Source organism: Camellia sinensis, chromosome 4 (genome assembly GCF_055761805.1).
Source record: "Camellia sinensis isolate YWXY chromosome 4, ASM5576180v1, whole genome shotgun sequence".
In the NCBI taxonomy this organism is placed as follows: Eukaryota; Viridiplantae; Streptophyta; class Magnoliopsida; order Ericales; family Theaceae; genus Camellia; species Camellia sinensis.
This window is the reverse complement of record NC_138964.1, coordinates 53,772,845-53,788,878: the sequence shown is the minus strand read 5'-3', so window position 1 is coordinate 53,788,878 and position 16,034 is coordinate 53,772,845. Positions and strand designations below refer to the sequence as shown.

At 36.9% G+C, this 16,034-nt stretch overlaps 1 pseudogene; it reads right to left on the bottom strand.

Annotated features, from left to right (window-relative positions):
• Nucleotides 1-1,161: 1,161 nt before the first annotated feature.
• On the bottom strand, nt 1,162-2,258 carry LOC145823761 (class V chitinase pseudogene; annotated as a pseudogene).
• Between the last annotated feature and the right edge of the window lie 13,776 nt (nt 2,259-16,034).

Below are 16,034 nucleotides of genomic sequence, written 5' to 3'. Positions count from 1 at the left end.
GTATTTCTACCTCTCCTTCCACGCCTTCTTCGAAGCGTTCATTTTCTCCTTGTCGTCTTCTTCTAGCCATTTTTAATTAAGTCCCACCGGGCGTGCCAAAAATATATGTTGGCTTTTTGGCTTTTCGAAGGGTATTTTTGTGAATGTGAGCGTGCCAGCAAGGATCAATCAGTCCTTACAGAAATTATAATTGCCAACCAATTATCAGACGATTGTGTTTTAGTTCTTTTCAGCCTCAATGAAGAGGACTTTTACTGGTGGCTTGACTTAGGAGAAATTAAGAGAAATAACAGTAATATGAAGAACAATTGAAGTATTTCATAAAAATGAACACTTACAACGGTCCGAACTCAGCCTCGGAGAGGTTTACAACAGCAATCTACTTGAATCTACTTGAAGCTACTCCTATGAATCGAAGTGCAGTGCGAGTATTTAAAGTGCAGGTATTTAAAGAACAGGTATTTAAGGACTGGAAATGTAAATGACTGGAAAGAAAATATATGAAGTAAATGACTGGTTTGTATGGTCTGAGTCCGTCCCTCTTTCTGGGGGCTACCCTGCTATTTATACTCGTCAGTGATGACCTTCGAACTGCACTTCGAACTGTCGAACTGCTCCTCCATGATCGCTGGTCATGCTTCCTTACAAGTAGCTCCATTACGCCATTACTGGCAGTTGAGCTTCCCTCTTGTACTTAGATTTGAATATGAGTAACCGTTTGAAGACACGTCATCTTGCATCCCGTTTATTTGATCTAGTGTTACTCGGATCATGTGAGGACCAATGTTTATTGTCACGTGTACGATCAGGATTAAAGGCTTGAATAACCTTCCTTTATTACCCTTACTATGCCACGTGTCGAACTGTAACTGGCTTTTACAAAATATGTAGCCAACAGAAATACATAAAAATACAAAAAATGTACTAAATTTTTGTATTTTTTTTTTGTATTTTTGGTATTTAGTGAATTTTTAAAAGATTTTTTTTATAATTTTTTTACTTTTTAGGTGTATTTATGTTAGGTGTGTCTAAAAAGTAAAAAATTTGCATAAAATATTTTAAAAAATTAGTAAAAACAAAAAAACATGAAAAATAAGAGTGTAAAATTTTTTGAAAACTGTTTTTAAAAAATTGAACCAAGCAAAGTGACCACACTTGATACTAACCTGCTTGAGAAAGCACCCAATTGTCATCATATGGGACTTGCCACACAAAATAACCCAGCAAATTCTTCTTCTTAGCATAGGCAACCTTAATCTTCACAACCTCAACATCATCAAACCCGATCCAACTCGATCCAATTGTGCAGTAATTCACTACATAAGTTGCATTGTACTGCGAAACACCTCCATATCTCTGAATATATCCCTTAATATCCTTATAACTCATCGATCCATCGTCTGTAATAGCCGGCCCCTTTGCCGGAGCACCAATTGCACTATCTTTTGGATTCCCAAGTGTCCATGCGTAGCCATAGAAAGGCAAGCCCAAAACAAGCTTATTCGGGGGTAATCCTTGGTTAACCCATGTATTAATACCATAATCTGTGCTTGTTTCACTCCCTGGATCATATAAAGCTGCTTGAGCACCTGTTTGATTCCACCATTCAGGCATGTATAGTCATATGCCATCACATGTACCCAATTCAAGTTCTTGTTTATAGACTCAATTGGAAAAGTTCCATTATCTACATATGGAGAGTACTGAACAGCCTCTGTTAAGATAAGCTGAGTCGACCCATTTGAGTTTCTTGACTCGGATTCAATTGCGACACGCCATTCGTCGAATAGGATTGCCATGTTGGCCATTTCAGAGTCTGTACTGACTGAAACCCAACAAAAGTCTATGCCATGAAACCCATATGATCTTGCTGTTTTTATTGAGGAGTCAATGAAAGATTTCCTGTAAGAAGAATGGCTGATCATTGAGGAGTAATCTGAACCGTTGGCTGATCCTCCGCCGATCGATAACAGGGTTTTGATTGATGGGTTTTTTTGTTTGACAGTATTGGTGAAGTTGGAGAAGAGCTGGTTGTCTGATGAAGAGATTGAAAGTTGGTATGTGGAAGAGTTGAGGTTTGCAAAAGCACAAATGAGGTGAGTGAAGAGAGCTGAGTTTATGTCGGAGATGGGGAATTCGCTGCCGGAGAACCAGTAACCGGCTTGGATCCACGGTTGTTGTTGTGCAATTGAAGATGGAAGTTTAGAACGGATGAGGATGAAGAAGAGGAGGGTGGTCGTGATAATAGTCAACGCCATTGAAAATATGGTAGCTAGCAGATATTTTACAGAGCAGGTAGATAAATATATGTGAATCTAATCAGTAAAATATAGTAGAGTACTAGATAGCTTTTGGTTTTTATTTTTGTTTTACTCTTAAGAAATGTGAAAGGAATAAAAGGTTTCAAATACAGAATGGACTTCCGTAAAATAGAATAATGCTTGGGACCCCTTTTTGGGGTCACCTCCTCACCCTCTTTGCCACGCGGCGGGGGGTGATTGGAGGAGCAGGAAAAAAAAGAAAAAGAAAAAGAAAAAGAAAAGGTAGCCAATGAGAGAGAGAGGGTGTCAAAGGGGGTGGGAGAAAAGGGGGGATGAATCATTGTTGCGTAAAATAAGGGTGATGCTTTTTTCATATTTGCTATCTCAATTAAAAGAAGTGTTTGGGTTTGGAACTAATGCCAAGTTTGACAAGTTGAAAAAAAGTTAAAAAGTCAAAAAGTTATTCAAAAAGTTAAAAAGCTATTACTATTCATCAAAAGTCAAAAATTATGGTTGCACAACTCTCAATCTTAATTTTTCCCTACACACTAATTTATACAATTTTTTAATACATATTTTTTCATAAAAAGTCAAAAAGTTAACCCAAACATCTATATTCTTTTCCTCAATTTTTTAGTCCAAAAAGACAAAAAGTACACTTATTTAGGACACCCCAAACAATCCCTAACTTTGGGGATTTAAATTATTATTTTTTAGAACTCGCTGAATAGAGTGTCCATAAAAAAAATAAAAATAAATAAATAATCGAATATCAATAATTATATATTTTAATCAAATTTAAATTATAAAAAATGAATAATTATTCTTAAAATTATATTTGTCATCTATTTTTTTAAATAAATATAATTCAAATATATAGTTGTTGATATTCAATTATCTTATTTTTTTACATAAATATTCTTCTTAACAAGTTTTTAAAAATGAATTATTTAGATAATCGAAATCAGTTTCAAAATGGTCTGTTAAGCCCAAACGCTCTCCTAAATTGTCATCCATAAAAAAAAAAAATTAAATAAATAAATAAAAAGAAGATGCAAAAAATATTTACATTTGTAATTGCGAACATATATGTTACATCTGTGCAATCCATATTTAAAATTTTCTATGGTCATAGATTTTTCAAATACAAATATCGAGACTCCTATCTAAAATAGTATTATTATTTGGGTTAATTACAGTATTGTTTCTTAAACTATTGGTGTCGTTTTCCTAATATTTTATTTATTTATTTATTTATTTTAAGTATTAAATGTGTATTTAAATGATCCACGGATATTTTGAGAAAAAAAAATTATACTCATAAAAGGGTAAATTATACTTATAGACTCCGTTTGTTTTCAGATGTAGAATAGAAAAGATTGATAGTGAGGAGATTGTTAATGAAGGGATTAATAGTGAAGGAATTAAATAAAATTGTGTTTGTTTTGATGATAGTTGTTAGTGTAGAGATTGTTAAATTATTTTTATACAAAATAAATATAAAATAATAAAACAAATAAAAAAATACAAAAAGATTAAACTTTAATGTTTTAAAAAAAAATGTCCAACATGTAAAAAAAATTTAAAAAATAAAAATAAAAAAAAAATTCTAGAAAAAAAGAAAACAAATAAAATAATAATTTTTACTTAACAAAAAATATAAAAAATTAAATGTTAATGTTCAAAAATAAATGTCCGACATGTAAAAAATAAAATAAAAAATAAATAAAAATAAAAAATTTCTAGTCCGCCGGACTATTTTTCTAATACCAAGTCCTGGAGGCCCATCTGAATCCTCTTAGGGAGGCCCATCCTAATCTGAAGCTCACTATCAATCATCTCCCCATTTCTCAAAACAAACATAATATTAGTAGATCTCACCTCACTACTAATCTCAATCCCCCCGCTAACTCTCTAAACAAACAAGGCTATAGTCTTCATAATTTTTCTCATGTTAATTTGATCCTTATAATTTCAATTATGTTGAATTTGTCTTTTTATTTAACATGAAAAATTGATGATAAATCCAAGTTGAATGGTGCGTTAGGTATTAGGTTCAAGCTTTCGATTTTGTTGGTTATAAGGACAGAGGCACGCCACTTCTCAGTTGGTAAAGTCCAAACATGTGGTGATGAGTTGGTAAAGTCCAAACATGTGGTGACGAGGACAATTATTGACATTTTTGCCCTTTATGTGTATTTTGTACTAATTTTTTTTTTAAATTGAAAGATTTGAGTTCTACAAATCTATTTTTAACAAAATTGATATGTGTGGATTTATTCTTTTGAGATCTTTCAAACAAAATTAATATGGAGTATGAATTTTTTTTTTTAAAAAAAAAATTATCAATATATTGATTTTTTGATAAATGAAAAAAGTGAAACAATATTTTTTCAAACTTGAAACCACCTTTGGCAGTTTTAGACAGATAGATAGATAGATCTCGAAAAAAATTATGGAATAAAAAAAAGTCCAAAATGGATTTTGGATGGGTAGATGTTGCAACTTTATACACTATAGTATGTTTTGAATGATTTTTTTTTTTTTGATTGATCGAAAAATTATTTTATTCACCTTTTTTCTTAAAAACAAAAATTGAATTTGAAAGATCTCAAAAAAATAAATCTACTGTAGGAATATCTATGCACAGTGGATTAACGGATTCAATCCATACCTGAATATCTTGAATCCAAATAATGAACCTGATGAGTGAATCAGGTTCCTTCCAAATTACCAGTCAAAATCCCAGCACTAAAGTGACAATACAATGCGAACAGTATCCGCACAACTAATAGTAGAAAGGCTTTTGTTTAGTTCTTCAATGGCAGAGAGATTGAAAGCACTAAGATATTTTACCCACACAATATTACGTTTTGCTTCCCCTTTTCCACTCCTATGATAATACGTATATTGATCTGATCAATACATAGAAAGATAGGTAACCACCCATCCTTATCTCAGAGAAAATGAGATGGTAAGCTATCCTTATCTCTTAGGATAACTCTAAATTTAAATTCAAACTTAAATTCAAATAGATCTTACATAGGTCAAGGGTCATGCCACCATAGGCGTCCAAATCTGGGTCCAAAACCCAACTTGTTTACCAACGTCCCCCACTCGCACATGGATTGACATAATGCTACTGTATCTCTATCTCAATCTACCCAAACTTAGATCAAACTCATACTGACCAATGGACCGTATGATCGCTGAGAACATCTGCATATGGGAGCTCTACACTAGAAACTCGAAATGAGCTAGAATAAAGACATTAACCCAAAGATAAAAAATAGTGCCTCATGTACCTAGACCCATCTAGTTACACCAATCCAAAACTATAATAATTTCGGCTTATACCCTATCATTTTCATGTTCTTAGGTCCGGAATTCCATATCTTTAATTGTTGTTTGTACCCTTTTCATTCTTGTTGTTAGTTGAGTTTGGTCTTTTGGAGTTATTGGCTATGTTTGAAATAGGTTGGGAGTTAGTTTTTTTAAAGAGTTGCTATCTATTTTCTTTCTTTTTCGCTCGAGCAATGCTTTGGTCGCTTGTGCGGTCTTTAAGATCTTCCAGCATTTTTGTAGGTATGTAAAACTTCTTGGAGTAAGGTGATCTTCGTTCGAGTGGTCCTTTTTTTGCTCGAGCGGTCTTCTGCAATCTACAAAGCTTCTGGTAAGGGGTTGTTGTGCACTCGAGCCATGTTATAGCCGCTCGAGTGTTCAAGCAATCTGTGCGTATATCAAATTGGGAAAAAAGGGTTTTCATCACTTTTTCATTTCCTCTCTCTCTCTCTCTCTCTCTCTAAAACACTTCTAAGCCTAATTTCTTCACTCTCTCTCCCTAGTTCTTGCCTAAATACCTCAAATACACCCATATCCATTGATTTCTCCACCATTGTTCATTGGAGAAAAAGGTAGAGCTCTTTGAAAGTTTTGTTTCAATTGGAGAAAGTTTTGTTTTCGACTCCATCAAACTTTTCCTCTTGCTCTCTTCCTCTTTTATTCTTGAGATAGGGATTTCTTCAACTTTTTGTATGATTCTTAGCTTGGTTATATGTTCTTTAAAAAGGTCTAGTGATTTAGGGGTTATGGGTTTAAATCTAGGGTTTGATTTTGAAATGTAAAAGAGGGGTTTTTCAAATAGATTCTCGAAAAAGGTTTTGGAAGTGTGAATATTGTTGGGTTGTGTTCAAATGTTGGAAATTCCTTCCTAAAATGTGGTTTTTAAAGTAAAGGATGTTTTATTGGAAAATCATGGATGTTTGATTTATGAAAGAAATGGGAAGATGTTAGGTTTGAAATGAAAAGATGAGTGTATCTGTTGAACACGAGAGTGGGGTTGGATATAGTATCGCTCCCATTTTGAAATTTATGAGATTATACCTATTGTTGGAGAATTATCTGTTGAGTAGAGATATCTATTTTAGGCTATCGGTGGAGGATAGCTTGAATTGTTGTAGAAATATCATGAGGATTAGATTAATTGAAACTAATTACTCATACATCTTGCATCGAGCATTATTTTATATTTAAACATTGAAAATGTATTGTTTTAAGAAAAATGGGTGTATACCTTGGTGAATCTGGTTAGAGTGTGCAGTTGTAGTTTATATTGTTGGCATGTATCTCCTTGGTGAAATTCAAGAAACCAGAGCAAGTTAGGTGTCAATCCTTCCGGTTAGTATTAGTAAAATGACTTTGGTAGTGCTTGCATAGCCGATTGGTAGACACATACCTAGATATTCCCAGTGTTTTGTATCAACTACCTTGTTTCTAATTTAAAAAGTATTGTTTTAAGAATGGATAACGGTGACATGGCATTGTTTTGAAAAGAAAGCATGACGATTGGTAAATGGCATGCATTTGCATTCACCTTATGACTTTGTTAAGCTTCATGCATTTTGTTCATGTATCGCTACTAGGTTTTAGCTCACCATACGTGGAAAAATATCTTTTAAGTGTTGATGATATGCCTCCATCAAAGACATAGCTTGGGAGGACTTGAAGCTGAGAGCTTCTTTTTTTGTTTGTTTTTGTACTTATGTTAGTATAGGCCTTGGGCTTTATACGTATGTAGCTGGTTTTTTGCGCTCCTCGGAGGGGTTTAGTCTCTTCGGATGCGATTCCCTACAATTCGGACTCCCGTAGCTCTTAATCTAGTTTCACAAGTGCAATGTGAAATAAAAGAAAATGATAGTCCAAATCTGGGAAATCCCATAAAAATTCACTAATCGCAAGAAATGCCATAAATGGACTGCATTGCCAGATCAGAGTCACCACCTAATATTTTTGGGAGAATTAGGAAACCCGTGACTCATGCCAAAGGGCACTTGTCCATCATAACTAAAGTTTTCTCGGTTCAGGAACTTAGGTATAAGAGGAGAAGGTCAAGAATTGAGCACCCTACTCACCTGATCAACGATCGACCTCTAGTTAATTATGATGTGAATTTTAATATGTTAACATTATTATGTGGGGCAAACAAGTATAAGACTACGTCACTTACCTTGGAATGCTTTGATCTTATGCAATTTTGAAAGAGTTTTGAATATGTACAACTCAAAGGAAAAATGAGCTCATCTATACAACAATCCAAATCATTCCAACTTAAGCAAAATAGCCTCCATCCATAGGCATTCATAGAGTTATTTCAAGTAAGCAAATAGTTTCATGGTAATATGCTCGACATGGTAATACAAGCACACACACATGATATGCTAAAACAAAAAATGCTCACCTAGTATTCATCCGCGGCAAGCCAAAAAGAAGATGATTAAAAAAATGCATGATCCCAAAAATGCACATGACTAATGCAACATATACAAAATTCAACTACCAAATTCAGCTATTAACATGGCATGTGAATCAACTCAAAGCATGAGGTAGCGCACATAATCAAGTAGGAAATGATAACAACATCAATTATGATGAGCGGAACTTTAATGCGCACAAAAATGGATGCGAGGCATGGGAATGATATGAAACGAAAACATGATGCTATAAACAACGATGATAAGCATGTAAATAAAAGGGAGAAAGAAATGGGAGTTGGAAGACATACATCAAGCGTTTACAAATTTGTTCTCTTACAAGAGGGTCCAAATGGCCTAATCAACTAATTATTACATCACTGAATGAATAATTACCTAATTATTACATGTGCAAATATTTTAGCAATAATAATAATAATAATAAAAAGGAGTAAAAAAATGACAAGGACTACATGCGCGCAAATGGGAACATCCTCCAGAAACTGCTATCTCTGGCTTTGGGAGAGCTACTCTATTTTACCCTCAGCCACTGCTCTATTTTGCCAACGACAGCATACTATTTGTTCACTTTGAGGCCCGGCCGTTCCACAATGAAGCCCGGCGAGGTCTAATAAAAGACAGTCATGCTTCAATTTCAACCAACAAACCTGTTTTGTGTGGTGAGGTAATAATAGTGCAAATAGAGTGTTTCCAAAAGATGTTTGTTTTTTCTACCCCTTTGTATCATGAAGATACTTAAGAGAGAGGTAGACTTGCTTCATGGATCATCAAACATCACAGGACAGCATGCGATGATCATAGAGGCAACAAAAATGAAAAAACTAACAAATAATGAGAATTAAAGGTAGAAACTTCAAATGAAGAAATGGTTCAAACCTAATACATCTCATAGTATATAAGAGTAAATGAGTACTCGAATTAGAGAGAATAGGTTAATGAGAATCATTTTAGGTAAAAGCCTTGGAAACAAGAGGTTGCATCATTGAAGAAAGGAATTAGAGACTCCTCTCCCCACTCATGGAACAAGGATTGATATCTATTTCCATGATATCTATTTCCATGCTTCAAAATGGAACTAGAAGAGAGTCTAATACTTTCGATGAAAGAGCTCTTGTTTTGCATTGAAGAGAATAAAATCAAAACTAAAAGAAAACAAATAGAACAACTCAAAAAACAAGCTAACTATCAAAACTTAAACACACAACTCGTCAAAGTTGTTGATAACTCCTCTTTTATTCATGGAATAAGGAAGAGACATCCATTTTCATGTTCCAAAAATGATCAAGAAGAGAGTTTTTCAACACTTTTAACACGAAAGCTATCACCTAGCTTCGAGGTAAACAACAATATCATGAAAGCAAAAGATTAACAACTAGTTAATCAAGCTCGAAACCTCCCATGACCACAAGGTTCCAATATACATAAGGAAAGCTATAAGAACAAAAGTAAAGCAAGCAACTCAAATGGATTGGTAGCTATATCCTAAACACACCAAATCCGTGAGGATTTTTACGCTATTACAATAGTGCAAATATAGTATTCAAAGTGTAGAAGATAAGGGAACATCATGTAGCGGGGGGGACTAGTACCCTTGTAGACCATATTCAAGTTAATTAGCACACTAAACAACCCACAAACACGCACAAAAAACAAAAACAAAAAAGTAAAAACAAATAATAGTGCTGAAATTAAGAGAAAACAAAACAAAAAATTGTGAAGAGAAGCTAGTATTAACAACTTGTAATCATGCCTAAGGAATGGTGGCCAACCCCTTCACTTTTTGCAACCTTAATCACATACTTCAGCCCCAAAACCACTCAAAAATAGTATACAAAACAAGAAAAAGAGAGGGAAAGAGTAAAAGAGAATTAGATGAAAAGGATGCAAAGTTTTACCTCCTGAAGAGAGGAGTAACTTCTTAGTTATCAAACTCCAATCCTAACATCCTCAAGTATCTGAAATATTGTTTGAAACTTTAGCACAAAGCTTCAAGAACAAACTCTAATGGTGTATATATTGTGTATGTATAGCTAAAGGTGATATGGAGGTCAAGAAAAGCTTTGCAAGGAAGGGGTATGCTATAAGCTCTTAACAACCAAAAACCTTTTGAGAATTTTTTCTAACCCTAAGTTTTGAAATGAGAGGGTCTATTTATAGAATTTGAGGTGTTTTGGTTGAAAATATCTTCAAAAATGATAATAAGCAAAAACCTGCCAGATTCACTGTCTGTCACCAATGAAACCCAGCCGGGTCCCAAAACCCACAGCCAGGCCAAATAACCCACTGCTAGGTCCAAAAGCTGCTTACTAGGCTACTGTTGCATGGCAAATGCAGGTTGGAGGGAGGGACAAGGTTTTAAAATATTTTGGTCAAAATTGGGTGTAAGGTTAAGGTTAATGCTTGAATCCAGATTCCTTTGCTGAAGATTCAAAAGATTGCATAATATAACTTTTCATCATCGGGTGTTCGGAATGAAGCGCCCAAGTCTTAAGAGTGATCAAAATGGGGTGTCTACAGTGTATTTAGTTGAACCTACTTTTGTTGTACCCAAGCATTGACTTGGAAAGATATAGCCATTAGGGCATAACTTATTTATACTTCCTTTTGTTCCAATTCATATACACATGTCATATGTTATAGATTCATGATCTAAGATTTATGAATGTATATTTGCGTATCTCATCTTTTGTACGAGAAAAAAGAATTAATGAAATGGTGTTATTGTGTATGTTCTTCTATTCTTGGGATATTATGAATGTGGGTTGATACTTTTATTTTGGGGCATTACAATTTGCTATTAGAGCTACCGAGTTTGAATACTTGGGATCGAGGGACGTGGTTTTTTACCACAATGGGTTTATCTCACTAGATGATATTAGAAGTAAACTTGGTATGCTATATGATAACATGTTTACGTGACTAGATGAGTATGGGATTTGGTTTCTAAGACATTGATTAGGTCTACGAGTTCCTAGAAGTCTTATTAGAAGAGCACTTGATCACTGCTTATTCTAATTGGTACTCTAGCAATATCGTAGAACAATTATTATCTAAAAAGGAAATTCGTTTGTGATTATGTGACTCAGTGCATATGTGGAATGAATTAATTGTTGTCCATTGTATTAGAATGTAAGTGAATAAGCTTCGACATGTTTGTAAATGTGCTAAACTATTGTGTTACCTTTATTAGAATGTCAGGACGTGGACATGGTGGTGGTAGGTGTAACAGGCCTAGATGGCAGGAGGTGCCAATATCGAATGAAATCCTAGTATAGAATAAGGACGTTCGTCAGGCTAATGTGACCAAGCTAGCAGGTCAATAAACCATGGGCGCCTTAGCCCACAAAATGGTAGGAGCTTTGCGGGAATCCAAGGACATTCTCAGGGCTAAGAATCAATTCCAGGCCCATGTTGCAAAGACAAGGCCATCCTTTTCAAAGAGGTTGTTTTTTTTGGTCGAACCTGGACGAGTTTGTAGGGGATCCGAAAGAACCCTTGAAGGTCGACAAACGGCTTGAATAGATGGAGAAGACATTTGAGATGCTTGGCATCGATGAAGACGAGTTGATGGTGACCTTGGCATCTTTCCAACTTAAAGAAGATGCGGGCCAATGGTGGAAATATGCGTAAAGGAGTATTGGAGTGAGTTAGGAGGCTTTTGTCAATGCCTTCCAGAACAAGTTTTTGTCATATACAATGAGGGAGAAGTTGAAGGAGCAGTTTCTGAAGCTCAAGCAGCTAAACACACCTATATCTGAGTTTGAGGCGGCTTTCACTAGCTTATTGAGGTTTACACTGGAACTTGTGGCAACAGAAGAACGTCATTGCATTGAGTTTGAGAAGCGGTTGAGGACTGGGCTCCTTTTCAAGGTGGCAAGGTCAATGATTAGGGATTACGACTGTCTTATGGAGTCAACAGCCCATTTAGAGACCGTGATCTAAGCTTAGGAGGAGTGGATGAGAGGCTCCAGGCAGACGAGGTAGGATGTTCTTGGTGATGCAAGGGACAACGAACAGCAAAGGGGTTCCACTCCACAGCAATCCTAGGCTACGCAATTTAGATCCATCTTTCCCGTACCGAGTTCAAGGTGTAACAACCCACATTTTATGTCCTAGTCATGTTTGCATGCATTTGTATGTTTTGCCATGTTAAGTTGCTGTAACAACCCATATTCGTGTCATAGTCATATTCGAGTTCATTTACATAGCTTGTCTTGTTAGGTTTGCATTCATGAATCTTGTCTTGCTTTGTGTTTATGTGTTATGTCTAAGTGTTGCTTGCATGCTTTGCCCCTTCCCTGCTATGTTAAGCCTAAGTTATGTTAAGCCGAAGTTATGCCAAGCCTAGGTTACGTTACGCCTAGATTATTCCAAGCCGAGGTCATCCTCAGCCTAGAAGTATCTTGGAACCCCTTCGTTTGACCTTCACCTTCGCCCTGACATATTGGCCGAGATGTTATTATCTAGGCCGAGGTGTGAATCACCAAGGCCGAGATGTGTATTATCTAGGCCGAGATGTTACCTTTGCACCTGAGTGACCTTGTCCTGGAGTGGTATGATCTAGACCGAGGTGTGGCACAGCTTAGTCAAGAGTTGTCCTTCCTCGCCGAGGTCATTGTCACCTTAGTTGCCGAAGTCTTGTTGTTAGCCGATGTCATCACTTGCCGGAGTGCCTTACAGGGTAGCTTGTTAGATACGCTTTTGTCATATTCTTGTCTTGTCAATCTATCACCTTTTTGAGGAGAGCCAACCAGTCGTTGCCACGTGTCTGAGCTGAGTGTTAAGTCAACCAATAGAGAGAGAAAAGCCTATCATTTCTGTATCTTTGTTTTGAAGAGGAGAGAGAAGCCCTAGAGGAGGGAGAGGAGTTCTTGGGAGGGGATAGATTTCCAAGCTTGATCCCTAGAGATCGAACCGTTAGATCCGTGTTCTAAGGTTAGATTCTTGATCTACCCATGTCGTTCTTTATGTTTATGTTATTGCATTGCATGATCGAATATGATTTGTAAGCCATGCATTGTTTTGAAGTCCAGTTTTAGAAAGAGAAAATAGCATTCATGTGTTCTTCAAGAAAAGTTATGTTTTGATCCGAAAGCTCATGCCAAGATCCATGTTTTTGTGTTTGTTTTCACATGATTTTCAAGCATGGGTACCCAGGTTCATGTTTTCGAACTCATAGCATGAAATCCCAGATTTCTGTAATAAAAAAGTTATGATTTTAGCATTCATGTTCTTTATAATCTTCATGTTCATGTTCTTTCTGTTCTTCACGAGTGGAAACCCAGATCTCCAGACCTCACTTCCCGAGGTGTAGTCACCGAGATCACTCTTACCTAGACATCACACTTAGGCCAAGCATCGTATCTTACCTTGGCCTACCTTGCATGATCACTTACACCTTTAGTTTGTCTTGTGCGCACCTCGGCATGCAGCCTCATGCCGAAGCCAGGGTAGCCACACCTCGGCCAGGAGGTGTGGGACCTCGGCAAAGACCTGGTTGGTACCTAGCATGTCTTCCTAACATGTAAAACAGTGTTTTGACTTCCAGCATGTTTTCCCGAGATTAATTGCATGCATGTAAGACTTGTTTTGAGAAGTATGTTCAGTATGCTTTGCCATGTGTTGTAGGACTTGGACCTTGCCTTGATCCCGACATCCCAGGAACTATGTGAGTGGTATTTTTAATAAAGTTATGTTCTTAAGGTTTTGATAAATCTTTGCCTTGTTTTGATAAAAGTATTTGTTAAGCATGAATGATATCCCTATTTTATGTATCAAGTATAAGCTTTGTTTTGAATGGCAATGTATCAAGTAAGCTTTGTTTTGACGACATTCTCGGAAAGTCCCTTGTGCTGGAGGACTCTAAACTTGCGCAGCACCCAAGTGTTAAAGGGCTACGGGCTCTTGTAACATAGGTCCCTTGTGCTGGAGGACTCTAAACTTGCGCAACACCCAAGTGTTAAAGGGCTATGGGCTCTTGTAACATAGGCCCCTTGTGCTGGAGGACTCTAAACTTGCGCAGCACCCAAGTGTTAAAGGGCTACGGGCTCTTGTAACATAGGTCCCTTGTGCTGGAGGACTCTAATCTTGTACAGCACCCAAGTGTTAAAGGGCTACGGGCTCTTGTAACATAGGTCCCTTGTGCTGGAGGACTCTAAACTTGCGCAGCACCCAAGTGTTAAAGGGCTACGGGCCTTTGTAACATAGGTCCCTTGTGCTGGAGAACTCTAAACTTGCGCAACACCCTTGTTTGGGATATCTCCCCTGCTTTGTCTTGTTTTGCCACTGGCGGTTTACCGCGTGGGTCTTGTAAGTAAGTAAGTTTTGAAGGACCAAGGTTATGCCGAGGTTATGCTTTTGTTTTGAAGGACCAAGGTTATGCCGAGGTTATGCTTTTGTTTTAAAGGACCCAGGTTATGCCGAGGTTATGTTATAAGATTTGATGCATGTTAAGTATGTAAGTTTTGAAAGACCAAGTTTCAAATGATGTTTTATTTCAAGCCAAGCTAAGTTATGTTATGTATGGTTTTGACAATGATATAATATGTATTGTTTTGAAAAGATCTCGGGTATCATTCATTTAACCCATTTATTACTTATACCATTCACTGAGTATCTAAGCTCACCCTCCCTATGTATATATGTAGGTAACAAGCAAGAAGTCGGCTACGTCGAGATGTGCGTTTTGCAAGGTGTTTTGGATGCATGTTATGTCGGCAATGTTTATGTCGGCAATCCTGAATATTATGTATCTTGACTTGTATTTCATGTATTTTGTTTACGTCGGCAATCTTGAAGCTTATGTATTTTGAACATGTCGGCTTGAGAAGCCTTTTACCAAGATGTAACATGTATTTTTTACTTTATTTTATTTGTATTCAATTTGTAAAGCTATGTAAAGATGTATGTCATACCATTTGACTTATGCACTGCTCTTATGGACCACTTGTATTTTAAATTATTGCTTCCGCACTTGTGAGCCCCATATATTTATACTCTGATTGTGTGTGAATTTTGAAAGTTGGCCTTCGGTAATCTCGGATTACTGGCCATCACGGCACCAAACTACTAGGGGCGGTTTGGGGTCGTGACAGAATGGTATTAGAGCATAAGTTCCTTATAGTACATTATTCACACACTTTGCGTCCTAAAGAGCATAGGATGTCCCTTAGAATGATCTTAGGATTTGCATTATATTGCTTGCTACTTGACAAGGTGTGCAACATCTCGGCATGAACATTTTGTTACATCAGCATGATCACGTTCACTTGCATACATGTTCATTTGTTCATTTTGTTCTAAGAGTCACATCCTGCATACTCCTAGCATCATGAGAAGAGGTAGACCCCCAGTTGGCCGAGAACAATCCAAGGACAGAATAGACAGATTAGAAAGATTGGTTGAAAGTTTGGCCGATGAGTTAAGGCAGGCAAGGCAGCAGAACACCGGTACCACCTCTACCCAGGCCGAGCAGACAGATGATCGACATGCAGTACAACCACCGCCAGTACCGCAAGTGCTCCCACAGCCAGCTTTGTATGAAGATGACACATTGACCCTGATCAGAGAATTCAAGAAGATGAAACCGCCGAAGTTCCATGGAGGTATAGAGCCGATGAAAGCAGAAGCATGGGTTCTTGAAATGGAGAAATTGTTCGAGGTTTTTCCCAGCACTGACGCTCAGAAGGTGCCACTGGCAGCATTTACATTGGAAGACGACGCTCGTAGATGGTGGATGATGATCCGAGAAGGTACTCCAGACTTGACTTAGGTCAGATTTTTGGAGCAATTCTATGACAAGCACTTCCCACTCAGTGTCCAGGATCGCAAGACTACAGAATTTCAAATGTTGACACAGGGTAGCAAAACAGTGGCAGAGTATGATCGTGCTTTCACCGAGTTGGCAAGGTATGCACCTCACATGGTCGACAACGAATACAGAAAAGCTAGGAAGTTTGAGAGTGGACTACGAGGGCCAATACAAGACCAGGTTAATTTGCTC